The 17,679-nt window shown below is 43.3% G+C and overlaps 1 pseudogene; it reads right to left on the reverse strand.

Moving 5' to 3' along the window:
- Positions 1-7,132: 7,132 nt before the first annotated feature.
- On the reverse strand, positions 7,133-8,572 carry LOC110300344 (small ribosomal subunit protein uS2 pseudogene; annotated as a pseudogene).
- Between the last annotated feature and the right edge of the window lie 9,107 nt (positions 8,573-17,679).

The raw sequence follows: 17,679 nt of genomic DNA on the forward strand, positions 1-17,679 counted from the left end.
ACACAGCTCAGAAACCAGTTGTCTGCATATCTTGCTTGCTGAGGACTGGAGGGAGGATGGGAGCTTCTGGCAGGGACAGGGCGGGGAACACAGAGGCAAACTGTATACAACACTGAAGTCTCTCTAGCATCAGTAATTTGGGGGTTTCAACACTATGGTTGTGTCTGCATTTCTCCACTCTCAATAGGGTTTGTTCACACTGTTCAACCTGGCTGGTGGCAAAGGAAGATCAGGATTGTTCTCCAGCCTGTTGGACCATTGCATAGCAAGCTCTACTGTGGTCACAGTTGCTGTTTGTTATCTGGCTGCCACTCCCAGTGGACTTCTCCTCCCACCCCACCCCCAGACGCACCTTCTCCAACAAGGCCAGGCCTCCTAATCCTTCCCAAACAATTTTTCCAACTGGGAACCAAACATCCAAATATAGGAGCCCATGGAGGTCATTCTTATTCAAGACACATTAGCATGCAAAAGAAATAAATAATAATGGGGTAATTGTGTGGGTTTTTTTGTTTTTTTGTCTTTTTGGTTTGGTTGTTGGGTTTTTTGTTTGTTTGGGTTTTTGTCTGTTTGTCTTGGAAAAGGTGAGGGGAAGATGTTTTATATCCAGGTAAATGGCAATTGGACCCTATGGTTCATTCTAGTTACTGGGAGACAGCTCTTAGAGAGAAAGCGGGCACAGAGGGAGGAGGGACCTACATCTGTTTCTAGGTCTGCTGGGTGCTCTATTTAAAAGAAGAGATGATGAGGTTAGTTAAACTGCAGAGTTCTAAGTAAAAGGAAAGGACATGGGTAATTAAGACCAATTCTATTGGTAGACATTTTCTTTAAATATGTTAGTCTTGGGGCTGGAGAGATGGCTAAGAGAAGAATGGCTTCTAGGCAGTTAGGATGAGGGGTTTTTCTGTTTTGTTTTGTTTTGTTTTGTTTTGTTTTGTTTTGTTTTGTTTTGTTTTGTTTGAGACAGCGTTTCTCTGTGTAGCCCTGGCTGTCCTGGAACTCACTCTGTAAACCAGGTTAGCCTCGAAGTCAGAAATCCACCTGCCTCCCAAGTGCTGGGATTAAAAGCGTGTGCCACCACTGCCCAGCTTCGGATGAGGGTCTTAAAGCCCATGCCTACGGTCTTAAAGCCCATGCCTACAGTAACACACCAGTGCCACTCCCTGGGCCAAGCATATACAAACCTTCACAGCATGCATGTGGTACACAGACATATCTGGAGGCAAAACACCCACTACATACCAAGTAAAAATAAATTTAAAACATTTAAATACATAAAGGAAGACTTGTGAACATGGCTGCTTACCAAGTAAAAGTGCTTGCCACCAAGCCTGCTGACTTGGGTTCCTTCCCTGGGACCCACATGGTAGAAGGAGATAACTGATTCCTGCAAGTTGTCCTCTGACATCTGTGTATGTATATATTATGTTGTACATATGAGCATGCATGCACATATCATACACCCATATCAAACATACTCATGCAGCACACACAATACTAAATAATGATGATGATGATGATGATAATAATAATAATAATGTTCAATAAATTAAAAATAAGTGGTAAAAATATTAGTCTCTTTTTAGGAAGTTCATCCAAATTCAAGTTCATCCAAGCCCTTCCGAAGCACACAGCACACACCAGGAGGGAGAGAACTTCGCATCATGCTTTCAACACACAAAAAGGCATAGTCTAGTTGGAGCCAAGGTTCCCAACAGTCAGGCATAAGTCTCAACACACCAGGAAAACAGCAAAAGAACAGTGGAAGAGGTGCTCCGACTGAGGGGGAATCCTGATGTCCTGTTCTATGAGGAAGGAGTGAGACTTCTTTCTCCAAGAGCAGAAAGGGCAACCTTCTGGGTACATTGTTAATGCTGAAACTGTTACATCCTGCTGGAGACCATAAACACACACACTTTTAGCCACAGTGTTGCATTCAAAACAGGTCTGAAAGGTAAAACTAGGAACAAAATTTCTAAGAGCATTTTGTCTGTCAGAGTTACAGAGCATGTTGTATATGATCTGTCCTGAGCAAATTAAGTCTAGCAACAATAAACCAGTACTCAACATCTACCATTGCCTTTCTTGAATGATACTATTTTTATCTTGCTTGTTCTACAGTATACAGGATACATTATAATAGTTAATGTTGCGGCTGACGAGACCACATAGTGGGTAAAGGCCCTGAAGTCAGTTCCCAGAACCGGCTTAAAGTTGGAAGGAGAAAACCAACTCCTCAAAGTTGTCTTCTGACCTCCACATATACACCAGGCTACACACAACACACAGTAAACATGCAATAATAGTAATAATAATAATAATAATAATGTAAGAAGAAAAGTTGACTTCTAATTTCATAACACTTTTAAAACAAAATATATCACCTGCTAACAATTATTCCATTAGCAACATTGATCCATTTTCACAGGAGTGGTGGCACACTCCTTTAATCCCACCACTTGGAAGGCAGAGGCAGGCAGGTCTCTGGATTTGAAGTCTGAATTTGAAGTATACATAGGAAGCTAGTGAGACCCTGTCTTTAAAAAAGAAAAAAAATGTATTCATATTTCATACACACCAAAGCCCCAAAATCATTGAAAGTATTTCTCTATTATAGGCTATTCATAAAACTTTTAAATTTACATTTTAAGTGTGCCTAACAAAAGACCAATTCAGAATTTCCTTGTCTTGTTTTGTTTTTGCTGTTTAGAGAGAGTCTCTCTTCTATGTAGCTTTGGCTAGCCTCACTACATAACATAGACCAGGCTGCCCTTGAATTCACAGAGATCCTCCTGTCTCTGCCTCCTGAGTGCTGGGATTAAAGGTTACCTCCTTCCAGCCTAGCAAGGCTGGCTGTGACCATCCTCCACTTAGGCAGAGCCACCTGCTGTGCTGCTTCTCGTCACTCTCCTTTGATGTGCCACTACCTGCTACCTGCCTGAGGCCAAACCAGTTCTCCAAGATCTTCCTAAGTTAGCTATGAACTGTGATTTTCGCGGGGTCCTACTAAAAGGCTGATCTGACAACTTCAAAGGAACTTTGTGTGACTGGGAATGGGCCTCCCCTCTTCTTTATAAAGCGTTTTTTGCCGACATTAAAGTGGAGTCTTGATCAGAATACTGTCTTGACTCCATTTCTCTCTTTACCCACCTAGATTCCCTCTTTTCTTTCAGTTCCAAGATGCATCCCAGGCTCGAACCCAGACATGAGAGCCGCAGGCCGACCCCTACAGTGTATACCTTCACACCAGGTTCCAGTTTAGAATTTTTTGACCACTTAGCAAAGGTATATTTAAAATATCTTTTTTGTTGTTACCTTTGACTACTTAAGAAATGAGTAAAGGGGCTGGAGCGATGGCTTAGTGATTAAGAGCAATGGTTGCTTTCCAGAGTTTCAACGTTCCATTCCCAGAATGAACATGCCCACTCACACTGTCTGTGTCTGTAACTCTAGTCCCAGGAGATTCCATACCATCTTCAGGCCTCCACAGGCACTGCACACACATGGTACAGAAACATACATCAGGCAAAACACCTATACACATGTGTACTGGCTTGTTTTGTGTCAACTTGGCACAGGCTGGAGTTATCACAGAGAAAGGAGCTTCAGTTGGGGAAGCACCTCCACGAGATCCAGCTGTGGGGCATTTTCTCAATTAGTGATCAAGGGGGAAAGGCCCCTTGTGGGTGGTGCCATCTCTGGGCTGGTAGTCTTGGGTTCTATAAGAGAGCAGGCTGAGCAAGCCAGGGGAAGCAAGCCAGTAAGAAACATCCCTCCATGGCCTCTGCATCAGCTCCTGCTTCCTGACCTGCTTGAATTCTAGTCCTGACTTCCTTGGTGATGAACAGCAGTATGGAAGTGTAAGCTGAATAAACCCTTTCCTTCCCAACTTGCTTCTTGGTCATAATGTTTTGTCCAGGAATAGAAACCCTGACTAAGACACACATAAAATAAAACTAAAGGTTAAAACACAGTCTTCTGAAAACATTTTTTTTCATACTGTCTTAGGGTTTTACTGCTGTGAACAGATACAATGAACAAGGCAACTCTTTTTTTTTTTTTTCCTAAACTTATTATATGTAAGTACACTGTAGCTGTCTTCAGACATCCCAGAAGAGGGCATCAGATCTCATTACAAATGGTTGTGAGCCACCATGTGGTTGCTGGGATTTGAACTCAGGACCTCTGGAAAAGCAGTCAGTGCTCTTAACTGCTGAGCCATCTCTCCAGCCCCAAGGCAACTCTTATAAGGACAACATTTAACTGGGGCTAGTTTACAGGTTCAGAGGTTCAATCTATTATCATCAAGGCAGAAGCATGGCAGTGTCCAGACAGACATGGTGCAGGCAGAGCTGAGAGTTCTACATCTTTATCTGAAGGCTGCTAAGAGAAGACTAGCTCCCAGACAGCTAGGATGAGGGTATTAAAGCCCACACCAACAAGGCCACACATACTCCAACAAGCCCACACCTCCTAATAGTGTCACTCCCTGGGCCAAGCATATTCGAACCACCACATTCTACTCCCTTGTTTCTCATCCCCGCTAGTCCTCACAACCCTTTTGACTCCTCCTCCACAAAGGTCCCTGGGCCCAGACGGGGAGAAATCGGACTGTGTTTTCCAAGATCTCTCCTTCTTATTCTCAGCATATTGTCAAGTCGTGGGTCTCTGTATTTGTTCCCATCTCCTGCAGGTGAAAGAATCTTTGATGATAGTTGATCTACGGATATAGCAGAATGTTGCTAGGAGTCATTTTATCGCTGCGTGCCTTTTCCAGAATAATAGTATTTGTCCTATCTAGTTTCAGGCTCTTAGCCATCTGAGCAGTGTTGGGGATGGGTCCATCTTATGAAATGGTTGGTTACTCCCACAACTTATGTGGCACTCATACACTAGTGAACCATGAAGGCAGGTCACCATTGTTAGACTGAAGGTTTTATAGCTGGCTTAGTGTTTAAATTTCTCCTCTAGTAGCATGTAGAGTACCTTTCCGGGGCTGTGTACACTATACAGTAGGAGTGTAGCTCTCATCGAGCACCAGCTCGACGTAACTCCATATTCAAGGAGTTGTGTAAGTGTTGTCTTCAGCAATAGGGTCTTATGATGAGTTTGATGGGCAGAAATCAATAGCATTTGCAATAGCACGAGCTATTTGGGAGTCTCCATGGGGCCCCCTTGGTCAACAACTCAATTAGATGTAACCCAATCCAGGCACCCCAAGTTTCATTCGGAGGTAAGAGGTGTCTACTTGGGGTTTCATCTCCCAGTTATTTGGCGATTACACTTAGATTTTTTTCGTATATGTATAGATAAAAAGTTTCTATTGCATAAGTTTCCCATATGACTCCTCAAATGGCCCTTAGTTTTAACTGTTCCTGTCTGTGTTTTCTCCCTTACCACCCTCTCCATTTAAAACTCCCATTCCAGCGTCCCCTTGTCCTGTTTTTCCATAACTATAAATCCTATTTCCCTTCCTCAGGGAATCTTTCCCTCCCACCTAGCCCATTATTCTATACCTGTTTTATACAAGTTGTGGCATGCTTAGTAAAGACTTAAAAGCCAACATCTATGTACAAACACACGTATCACATTTGTCTTTTGGGGTCTGGTTACCTCAGGCTGATTTTTGTAATTCCATCCATTTACCTGCAGGTTTCATGACTTCATTTTTTAAACAGCTGAGTAATATACCATCGTGCAAATATACATTTTCTTTTCCCTTTCTGTTTTTGTTTTTTTGTTTGTTTTTTGTTTTTTTCAAGACAGATTTTCTTTTTGTAGTCCTGGCTGTCCTGTCCTGGAACTTGCTCAGTAGCCCAGGCTGGTCTTGAACTCACAGAGATCCACCTGCTTCTGCCTTTTGACTGCTGGAATTAAAGGTATGTGCCACCATGCCCAGCTCACATTTTCTTTATCCATTCTTCGGTTGCCAGACAGCTAAGTTGTTCCCAGTGTCTGGCTTTATGAATGGAGCAGCAGTGAGCATGAATGAGCAGGTAAGTGCTGCTGTAGTCAGGTGAGAATCCTTTGGGTACATGCTCAAGAATGGCAGAACTGGATCTTGAGGTAGATCTACACCCAGCTTCCTGAGGAATGGCCACACTGCCTTCTGCAGTGACTGTGCAGGCTTGCACTCCCACAAGCAATGGATGAGCTTTCTCCTTATCCCATGACCTTGCTAGCATGTGCTGTCATTTGTTTTAACGATGCAGGCCATTCTAACCGGTATAAGATGAAATCTCAAAGTAGTTTTCATTTGCATTTTCCTGGTAGCTAAGGATACTGAACATTTCTTCAAGGGTCTCTCAGCGATTTGTGTCTTATCTTTTGAGAACTTTCTGTTTAGGTCTGTACTCCATTTTTTAAATTGGGTTATTTGTTTTCTTGATATCTAGTTTTTTGGGCTCTTTATATATTTTATTTTATTTATTTATTTATTTATTTATTTTGGGTTTTTTGAGACAGGGTTTCTCTTTGTAGTCCTGGCTGGCCTGGAACTCACTCTGTAGACCAGGCTGGCCTCGAACTCAGATCTGCCTGCCCCTGCCTCCCAAGTGCTAGGATTAAATGCGTGTGCCACCACTGCCCGGCTATATGTTTTAGATATTAGCTCTCTAACAAATATGTAGTTGGTAAAGATCACTTCCCTTCTTCTGTCTGCCTGTTTGTCTACACAATGGTGACCTTTTCCATCGAGGAGTGTCTCAGTTACACAAGCTCCCATTTATTCATTGTTGTTCTCAGTGCCTGTGATATCAGTGAACTGTCCAGGTCTGCCTGTGTCACTGAACTCAAGACTATTTCTCATTTTTTTTTCTTTGATCAATTTAGGGAATCTGGCCTTGTGGAAGGCCTTGATCCATTTAGAGTTGAGTTTTGTGCAGGGCGATAAATACAGTTCTGTCTGCATTCTTCTACATTAGCCATCCTGGTTGATAAGCACAATTTGTTAAAGATGCAGCTTTTTTCCCTCCCAGTTTGTTTCTGGCTTCTTTATTTAAGATCAAACGTCCATATGCATATGAATTTATGTCTAGATTTACAATTCAATCCCACTGATCAACATGTTCCCTTTTATGCCAAGACCATACTATTTTTCTTTGTTTTGTTTTGTTTTGTTTTTTTCTTTTTTTTTTTTTTTTTCAGCTTTTAGGAACTTTATTTTCCTTCCATCTTATTTCCCTTTGCTCAGGCGTCTGCACAGCAGCTCAGGACCACTCAGTGGTGGCGCCAACCCACTCAGTGGCCTGCGCTGTGGGAGCTGCTGACCAATCCTCAGTGGCTGGCTGTGCACTCCAGTCTTCCGTGGGGAACTGCTGGATGGGCACAGAGGGAACCTGCACACCCTCAGACCAGTCAGCCACCTCAGGCTGAGCAGCAGTGAACTCAGGAGCTGGTGCGGTCCATTCACCCTGGAATTCCTCCTTGGTCACAGCCTTCTCGGCAGCAGCCTGCTCCTCCTTCTCAATCCCCTCTGGGTCTCTGTAGAAGTAAAGATCAGGTATGACCTCCCAGGGGTGCTCACGGGAGATAGTACCTCGCATGCAGAGTACTTCCCTGGCCAGCATCCATCACATCAGACCCACTGAGTGTGCTCCCTTGTTGTTGCATGGGATGGCAATGTCCACATAGCACAGGGGAGAATCTGTGTTACACAGAGCAATGGTGGGCAGGTTGACATAAGAGGCCTCTGTGAGTGGCTGATGGTCAGCCCTGGGATCGGTCACCACTAGAAGCCGTGGCTGCCTGAAGGCTGCTTGGATCTGGTTAGTGAAGGTCCCAGGTGTGAAGCGGCCAGCGATCGGAGTGGCTCCCGTGGCAGCAGCAAACTTCAGCATAGCTCGCTGGCCAGTGTTCCTGGAGGAGATGACGCTGACGTCAGCAGGATTCTCGATGACAACAATAGCTCGAGCTGCGAACAGCAGCTTCTCCCAGGTCCTCTTCAGGTTTATGATGTAGATACCGTCACTTTTCCTTTTGTAGAAGTACTGCTCCATCTGAAAGTCAAGGTTGGTGCCACCTAAGTGGGTTCCCGCAGCAAGGAATTTGAGGACATCCCCCTCCTTCATCTGCAAGACGACAAGGGCTCCGGACGTTGTATAGGTTTCCCTTTAAGTTACGATGGGAATCAAGAACAACGCCGTATGGACCCTTCCCAGGGTAGCACGGAAAGGACCTGTTTTGGTTTTTTTGAGACAGGATTTCTCCGTGTAGCCCTGGCTGTCCTGGAACTCACTCTGTAGACCAGGCTGGCCTCAAACTCAGAAATCTGCCTGTCTCTGCCTCTCAAGTGCTGGGATTAAAGGCATGCGCCACCACTCCCCAGCTCCATACTATTTTTATTACTGTAGCTTTTTAGTACAGTTTGCGATTGAGGATGGTAATACCTTCAGGAGTTGTATTAGTACTCTGGATTATTTAGGGGTTTTGTATTTCCATATAATGCTGAAAATTATCCTTTTAATTTCTGTGAGGAATTGTGTTGGCATTTTGATGGGGATTACATTGAATCTTTAGATTGTTTTTGGTAAGATGGCCATGTTTACTGTTAATCCTACCGATCAATGGGCATGGGGGTCTTTCCATCTTCTGATATCTTCTTCAATTTCTTTTCTCCAATGTCTCAAAGCTTCTGTCATCCAGGCCTCACTTGTACTTGGGGTAAAATTATTACCCCAGGTTTTTTTTTTTTTTTTTTTTTTTTTAAGCTACCACAAAAGCTATTGTTTCCCTGGCTTCTCTCTCAGTGCATTTGCCATTTTTATATAGAAAGGCCACTGACTTTTGTGTGTTAATTTTTGCATCCAGCTACTTTGCTGAAAGTGTTTATCAGATGAAGAGGTTTCCTGGTGGAGTTTTTAGGGTCATGTATGTATACAATCATATCATCCGTAAATAAAGACACTTTAACTTCTCCCTTTCCTATTTATTCCCCCAGGTCTCCTTCAATTGTCTCATTGCTCTGGCCAAGACTTCAAGCACTGTACTGAATAGGTGTGAAGAGAGTGGACAACCTTGTCTTGTTGCTGATTTTGGTGAAAATGCTTTGAGTTTTGACAGAAGCCATATAGGAAAGGCTATGGCAAGCAAGTGAGTTTTCTGGAGATTACCCACTGTTTTGCATAGCTGCAATGGGTTCCCTCTGCAAGGCAAGGACCCCAGAGACCTTGTCCTAGGATTGCTTCTTGCTGCTGATATACTTTTCTAGCCACTATTACATAGCTTAATGAGTTCCTGGGTACTTACCAACTCGGTCGGGCATATTTCTTGCAGAATCAATATGAAGATGCACTTTCATGTAGCAATGCTGTTAGATGAATTGATGATTTCATAATTCTCCATGATTTTACAGAACTCCTAAATTGATACAAGTAATCTCAAGACCTGTATAGACTAAAAGCTGAAAATAGAGCTCTGTAAACCTTCATGTGTCGTGGGATAATTGCTCTAGGAAAAGAAAACAGGCTTGGAACAAATTTATCATCAAGGAAAACATTCCCTTTTAGGTTAGGAATGAGGCCATTCTCTGGTAACCAAAGGTTCTAAACTGGTAACGGACAGTTTATTGGAGGAGCAAGGGCAGAAAAACGATTGACTGTTTTATCAATATGAGACTTCGGAATAATAAGACACAAGAGATTTGTCTCTTGACAAAACCATGTTGGCCTGTGACATAAAAACTATTGCTTTAAAATTATAACAAACTTGTAGAGCTAGTTCAAGGTAATAAATGTTTAGTCAGGTACTCATGTTAATGGAAAGAATGTAACTCCTTAAGCTTTATTGATCTATGACATGAATTATTGCTTTAAATTTACTAAGAACTTATGGAATGTAGAAGTGCTTAGAAAACCATGTAATCAATTATCCTAAGCAGGTATAAAAATCTGTCTTTCAGTTAATTTGGCAAAGGGTTTGTTAATCTTACTGATTTTCTCAAAGAAACAACTCTTTGTTTTACAGATTCATTGAATATTTTTTCTATTTTTTTTATTTCAGCCCTAAGTTTGATTATTTCTTGCCATCTACTCTTTTTGTTGTTTTGTTGTTGTTGTTTTAGAGATTTCTGGTGTGCTGTTAAGTTACTAATATGAGAATTTTTTTTAAAACAAGGTTTCTCTATGTAGCCCTGACTGTCCTGGAGTTCTGTCCTCAGAGATCCACCTGCTTCTGCCTCCCAAATGCTGAAATTATAGGTGTGTGCCACCACTGTCTGGCTTCTTTCTAATTTTTTTTTTTATGAGCTTGCTTTGTAGAATTGCCTTCATTGTGTCTCATGGGTTTGGATATGTTGTATTTTCACTTACATTCAATTCTAATTTTTTAAAAACTTATTACTAATTTCTGCATCAACCCATTTTTTTCATTCAGTAATGAATTAAGTCTTCATGAGGTTGTAAACTTATTTTTTCTGTTGCTATTGATATCTTGCTTATCTGGTGATCAGATAAGAGTCAGGGTATTATTTTAATTTTCTTGTATCTGTTGAATCTTGTTCTGTGTCCAACTATGTGGTCAATTTTGGAGAAAGTTGTATGAGCTGCTGAGAAGAGATATATTCTTTTGTGTATGGGGGAAATGTTCTATAAATACTGTTAGTTCCATTTGGTTTATGATTTCTTTTAGCTCCAGCATTTCTCTATTTATTTTTTGTCTGGATGACCTGGCTATTGGTGAAAGCGGGGTATAGACATCTCCCACTATCGCTGTGTGAGGGTCAATTTGTGATCTCAGGTGTAATAGTGTTTCTTTTATGAATTTGGATGTTCTTGTGTTTGGTGCATAGATGTTAAGAATTGCAATGTCCTCTTGGTGGATTTTTCCTTTGATGGGTATGCAGTACCCTTCTCTGTCTCTTTTGGTTAGTTTTGGTTTGAAGTCCATTTTCCCTCTCTTGTCTATTTGCTTGGAACATCTTCTTCCATTCTTTTACCCTGAATTGATCTCTAACCTTGATGCTGAGGTGTGTTTCTTGGATGCAGCATAAAGATGGATCCTGGTTTTGCATCTAATCTGTTAGTCTGTGTCTTATTATTGGGAGAATTGAGACTATTAATGTTGAGAGTTATCAATGGGCAGTGTTTATTGATTCCTGTTATTTTGTTCTTATGGTGTGAATTCTTTGACCCCATCTTTTAATTTGCTGGTCTGGTATTGTTTATTTTTTGTGTTTTCTTGGGTGTGGTTAACCTTTTCAGGTTGAAATTTTCTTTGTAGGGCTTACTTGTAGGCTGCTTAAATTTGGTCTTATTATGGAACGTTTTTCTTCCTCTATTGTGATTGATAATTTTGCTGGGTATAGTAGCCTGGTTTGGAATCTGTGGTCTTTTAGAGCTTGTAGAGCATCTATGTAAACCCTTTTGGCTATTAGCATCTCCATTGTAAAGTCAGTTGTTATTCTAATAGATCTGTCTTTACATGTTGCTTGGTCTTTTTCCTTTGCATAAAAAGAATGATATATATATTTTTTTAGACAGGGTTTCTCTGTGTAACCCTGGCTGTCCTGGAACTCATTCTGTAGACCAGGCTGGCCTCCAACTCAGAAATCCACCTGCCTCTGCCTCCCAAGTGCTGGGATTAAAGGCATGTGCCACCATTGCATGACTTAACAAAACAACTTTAAGGAATAAAACTTAATATCTTTCTAGAATCTATTTTAGAAGAAGATCATTATCAAAATGTAAATAGCCAACATAAGACTCTGTAGCTTAATGAACTTTTATCTTACATTTGCAATAAATATGATTTTAAATAAACAATTTATATTTTAGAAGTCTGCTCTCTAAAAACAATAACTTGTAAGAATTTTTCTGTCCAGATTTTTTTCTTCAGCCTCAGTTCCCAGAATTAAAATTGTATTTCCAGTCATTTTATCATTATTATTTATGTGTGTTTATGGTTACCCGCAAATCCTCATTCCACCCCAGCCATGTCAGAGCATTTCCTGTTCCTTCCTTAGAGGCTCCAGCAGAATTCTTCCTGGGTCATAAATCTGTGCCTCCTTCTCCAACTGTCCTGTCCTTTTGAAGCCTTGTAGGGAATGGAGGGCCTCTGTATGGTATGGGGGAGCCTCTGTTGGGGATGGGGCCCCTCTGTAGGGCATGGGGGAGCCTCTGTAGGGGATGGAGGCTTTGTAAGAGAATGGAGGGCCTCTATAGGGTATGGGGCTCTGTAGGGTATGTGGGCCTCTGTAAGGCATGGGAGGGACTTTGGAGGGTATGGGGGCTCTGTAATATATGGGAGGTTTGTAGGGTATGGAGGTCTCTGTAGGGCATGGGTGGTTCTGTAGGGCAAGAAGGACCACTCTGCTCCATGTGTAGTAGCGCCTCACCCCGCACCCATGTTCTCCCCCCCTAGGAGAATGACTCTGTCCTTGTCACTGGAATTCCTCAGACCATCTATTAGCTCCCCTCGAACCTTCCATCTCCTCACTCTTTGGAGTCTTTCACACTGGCTGAGGTTGGGGAGAAGGTTGTTTGGAGCCAACTACAGCAGAACATGAATCCAGAGTCCAGACCCAGTTGTGGCCACAGGACCGTCCTCCTGAGCCCAGCTGTGTTGTGTGTATATGGCGGGCCAATGACCACATGCTCACCTCACTCCGCACCTGTTATTTAGATTCATTGTACTTCACCTGAAAGCCTTTAATGGCGAGAACCAATCTTCTCTCTATTTCACAGAGAAGGAATGGCCAGGCTGTTGGTGTGCTTGCAAAGGTCCACAGTCCTGAGACATGAAGCCAGGATTCAAACCCTGTGTTTGCAACAGCAATGCTCTCCCACCAGACATTCTACTGCCTCTCACAAACTCTGGGCAAAATCCCAGCCACTGAGCCTTGCATCTTATTCTTGTTTTCTGTCCCAATGTTGTCCTATCTTCTCTTCCAAGCAAAACACTTCTTTCTTGACCCAATCCAAGAGCATTTCCTGCTGTATCCCCAAAGAAAGCACACACTCCAGGCAGAATCCCAGGGTACTTGGTATTCCTCCAATTTGACTTCACTCCCCATGGGGCTAGGAGTATTTCCAGGCAGGCTGTGGGCCACGTCCACCTCGGCAGCCTTAGCCTCCAGCATGTTAAAACCAGTGCCAAGTGAATTCAGGGTGCCAGGCTGGGGCTTGCCACCTCTGACTGGCCATTGGCAGGGCTTTGGGTAAATGCTGGCCTCTTGCCTCAGCTTCTCCTTCGCTAGGCTCCAGAAGTGAGATTTTTTTTTTCTCAGCTTGGTCCTTGTTGCTTGTCTTGTTGGTGTAGCAAAATACCTAACAGAGACAAATTAAGGAAGGGAGGGTTTATCTGGACTTATTGTTTGAGGGTTCAATTCATCATCCCAGATTTGAGAGTATGAGGTCACGCTGAATCCATAATTGGTGTTTAAAATGGGCCTGAGGGTGGGTAATCTTAGGAACGTGGCCATGAAACGGCCATTAATCCAAAGCACCCCAGTAAAACATTGTGGTACCTCTGTAGAAGGGTGCACAGCTGCAGTGAAAGCAGCAAGCCCATATAGCAGGAGTCCTGGTGGGTTTTTCTTCTTAATGCAAAGAGGTCCTGTTCTTCACTCTGGCTGATCGGAGCTGGCTTCACACTCGTCTTGCCATAATCTGCTAACTTAAAAGTGGCACAGTTGATAAGCAAAGTGTATTTTTCCAGAGCAGGATACAACTCTGGGCAAATGCTTTGATCTTGAGCAAATACTAACTGGAAGAGGGATTTTTCCCCCCCTCAGATGGTGTCTTTTACCAGTTCCTGTTAGGACCTGGCCCTTTAAACCCAGAAGCCAATTCAGAATTGGCAGGCCCCTACTGGGAAGAGTAAACTTATAGGGTGGATCTCAGGGCCAGTAACCCCAGGCCTGAGACCAGGGCTGACTGGCAAACCTATTTACCCATTAAAGATGAAACTTCCTTTGTTCTATGTAACCATCTAATAGAAAAGGCAGGGGTTTTGTTTCTGTTTCCCAGGCCAGGAAGCAGAGGGAGGGCTCCTGGTGCCAGGCTTGCCTCTTTTGTCTTCAGGCATGGTACAGTGCCATCTATATCTGAGATGGTTTTCCTGCTTCAATTAATGTAATGCATAAACTCCTTCATAGACTTACCGAGAGATTTAATCCCAAGATAATTGAATTCTGTCAAATTGACCATCAATATTAGCCAACACAGCCCTTGTGGTTAGAAGCCCCTTCTTTGCCCACAGGGGAATCACCTGGGACTGTCCTTTAGCTGATGGCTCTGTGCCCAGAGACTTGAGAGCTGATTTTTGGATCGTTGGGAGTTTCCAGGATCCCAAGTCTGTCCCACAGGAATGTTTGAGTCACTTCCCTGCTGTGGGGTAATAAAAGGCTAGTATTCAAATGCCACTTTTTCTGCCCAGGCTTGAACAGAGCGATCTAATAACTGCCCAGCTGAGAGGAGCCAACATGGTGTTTGTATACTTACCCTGTCAGTCACAGATTCTTAAGATCGGGAGACAGGACAACAGGCTGGAGCCCCAAAGCTTCAGATTCACCCTGTCACACCTGACTTCTCTCGGCCACGGTTTCTTCCTCATTTGTAAGATGGCCCAAGAACTTCTCCTGGTGGGATGCTTTGAAAATGTGCAAGCGAAGCATAGAAGACATGCAACTGCTGCTCAGTACTTGGGGAACCCACGGTCTAGGGCAACTGTCGGCTCACACCATTACCACATCTGGCTCTGCACTGCTTGCTGCATGGTGTACCAACCACTGACCAAGTGTTGCAAATCAGAAAGTTTTATTTATGGGGTGGTCAATTGTGGAGGCGTGAAGACAACTATCGAATCTGCAGATAGGATTTGGGATATCTGTTGCCTCTGGGAAATGGGAAAGGGTACCAGGAGGGAGGTCATCAGAGCTCTGCCCATGCTGCAGACACATTTGCCATCCCCTGAGATGGGCCATCTTAAATTCAACTCAAAGGGAGTGACTAGGCAGGGGAAGCCAGTTCATTTAGGTGCCCCCTCAAGCTTTCTTTTGGCTTCAAGTCCACTGCATGGATAAAAAGTCCTGAGTATCTTGGGGACACACTGTAGCTGCTTCATTCTTCACTATGCACTAGGCATCTGGCACGAGTTAAGGATCCCCCCAAACCTAACACATCTTCTACATTGCACTCAGCCCCAGCAGCTATGTGCCTGGGCTGAGCCTCTCTGTTCAAGATGCACACAGGAACACGAAGCTGCCCAAGATCAGACCTAATATCAAGGTCTAAGAGAATGCGTAGTCTGAGCCAGCAGGACCAACTCGCTGTGATTGCTACTTCCTGTACTATCTAACTGTGAGATCTAGGGGAACTTTAAAAACAATACAAACAGGGGGGTGGGGAGGGGTATAGGGGACTTTCGGGATAGCATTTGAAATGTAAATGAAGACAATATCTAATAAAAAAAATTGAAAAAAAAAACCCAATACAATACAAAACAAAACTCCAAGCTTCAGTTTCCTGGTTTGTAAAGTGGTCCAGATTTGTGGCTGGAGGGATAGCTCAGCAGTTAAGATGGCTGCCCCTTCATGCAGAGGTCTGGAGTTTGGATAGCTCGAAACCACCTGAGACTATTTCCAGGGGCTCTAAGCTTTTCTTGTCTCCTTGGCACCCATGCAATGTGCACATACACATACAAATAAATAACTTAAAACTAAAATAAATTTAAAAAAATGATCCAGATTCTCTCTGCTTCTCAGCCTTGCTTTGAGACAGCAAATATATAAGAAATGCTTAGCACAGACCTTAGAAGTTTTCTATTGCATAAAGCGTCTAGGGCCAGGAAGGTAACCAGTGGGTAAAGGTACCACCCCAAGCCTGAGGAGATAAGCTTTATCTACCAGACCTAGGAGATGGAAGTGTTCTAGAGTTAATATACCATCCAGTGAGGAATCTTCTGCACATTTAGGGGCTAACAAAGGAAAAACCTCCTTAATAATAGTGTGCTATAGGTTCTGACTAACACATAGAAGGGAGCCAGCCTGAAACAGAAAGTTTTGCCGTCTTACATAGGCCTTAGGTTTATGCTTCACATATTCTGTCATCCTTAAATCTCTCTCAGGTCCACATTCCAGGTTATTATGAACGATTTAAACAGAGACAGGAGACTACAACTTTGGTGGGAGATTTACATGACAAAGATATTGTTAGAATTATTTAAGTATATATGGCTGTTTGGGTGGCAATGGCCCCATAGGCTCATGTTTGAACGCCTGGTCCTCAGTTGGTGAGCTGTGGCTAGGTGTGTCCTAGTTGGAGAGGGGTGTCACTGAGGATGGGCCTTGAGGTTTTAAACACTCACACCAGGCTCTCTCTTCTCTCTCCCCCTCCCCCTCCCCCTTTCCCTCTCTCCCTCTCCCCCTTTCTCCCACCCCCTCTCTCCCTCTCCCCCTCCCTCTCTCTCCCCCTCCCTCTCCCTCTCCCCACCCTTCTCCTGATGCTTATGGATCAGTTACTCTCTCAGTTACTACTCCAGTGCCATGCCTGTCCGCTTCCCTCCATGATGGTCCTACAAGCCCCCAGTTAAATGCTTTCTTTTATAAGAGATGCCTTGGGCTGGAGAGATGGCTCAGTGGTCAAGAGCACTGACTGCTCCTCCAGAGGTCCGGAGTTCAATTCCCAACAACCCCATGGTGGCTCACAAACATCTGTAATGGGATATGAAACCCTCTTCTGGTGTGTCTGAAGTCAGCATATATATAAAATAAATAAATAAATCTTTAAAAAAAATGAGAGCTGGCCTTGGTCATGGTGCCTTTTCACAGCAATAGAATAGTAGCCAAGACACATGTGCACATGCAGACACATGTGTGTGTCATATATAAATGAATATATATGACATGAAAAGTACAACCACATTGAGAGAAGTCATTTGGTATTTAAATAATGATATATATTTAATGATGGTTGGAGTTTCCTTTTAACACACTGAAGTTCACTCCTTTACCTCTGGTCCTCCCTGAATCCTTCTCTGGCCATAAAGGGGAAAAAATAGACAGAAAGAGGGGAAAGAGACATGGAAGTTTACAAAATCCAAACTTTGCTGGGCATAGTGGAACACACCTATAATTTCAGTACTTGGGCCATAGAGACAGGAGGATTATGAGTTCTAGGCTAGCCTGGGCTACAAAGTGAGATGCTGTATCTAGAAAGAGAAAAAGATAGGACCTCTGTAAATCCAGCCTGGTCTACATAGTGAGTTCTATACCAAGCTACACAGTGAGATGTTACCAATCTCGTCCCCCCTCAAAAAAATAATAAATCCAGAGGGGGAGGAGGGAAAGAGGGAGGTAAGAGGGCCGGAGGATGGCTCAGCAGTCAAGAGCAGGTACTGCCTTGCAGAGGATCTTAGTCTACTTCCAAGCACCCATAACCAGGTGGCTCACATCTGCCTGTAACTCCAGCAAGGAAAGCCTACACCTCTGGCCTCCTGGGCAGCCTGCACTCATGTTCATATGCACACATGCACATAATTTAAAATATTTTTAAATCAGAAAGAGGAAGAATTAAAGAGAGAGGGAGAGGGAGAGAGAAAGAAGAAAAGGGAAATTTGAGCCTCACTGCGGTGAAGGTCTAAAAGGAAAGCAAAAGCCTTCGGCCTCCCTCCTGGAGGGAAGGAAATGACACAGAAGCTGGTGGCTTTGGCCAGTTCACCGGGAGGAAGAATTACATGCCCTTA

Source organism: Mus caroli, unplaced genomic scaffold (assembly GCF_978045245.1).
Source record: "Mus caroli unplaced genomic scaffold, Mus_caroli_1 scaffold_10, whole genome shotgun sequence".
In the NCBI taxonomy this organism is placed as follows: domain Eukaryota; kingdom Metazoa; phylum Chordata; class Mammalia; order Rodentia; family Muridae; genus Mus; species Mus caroli.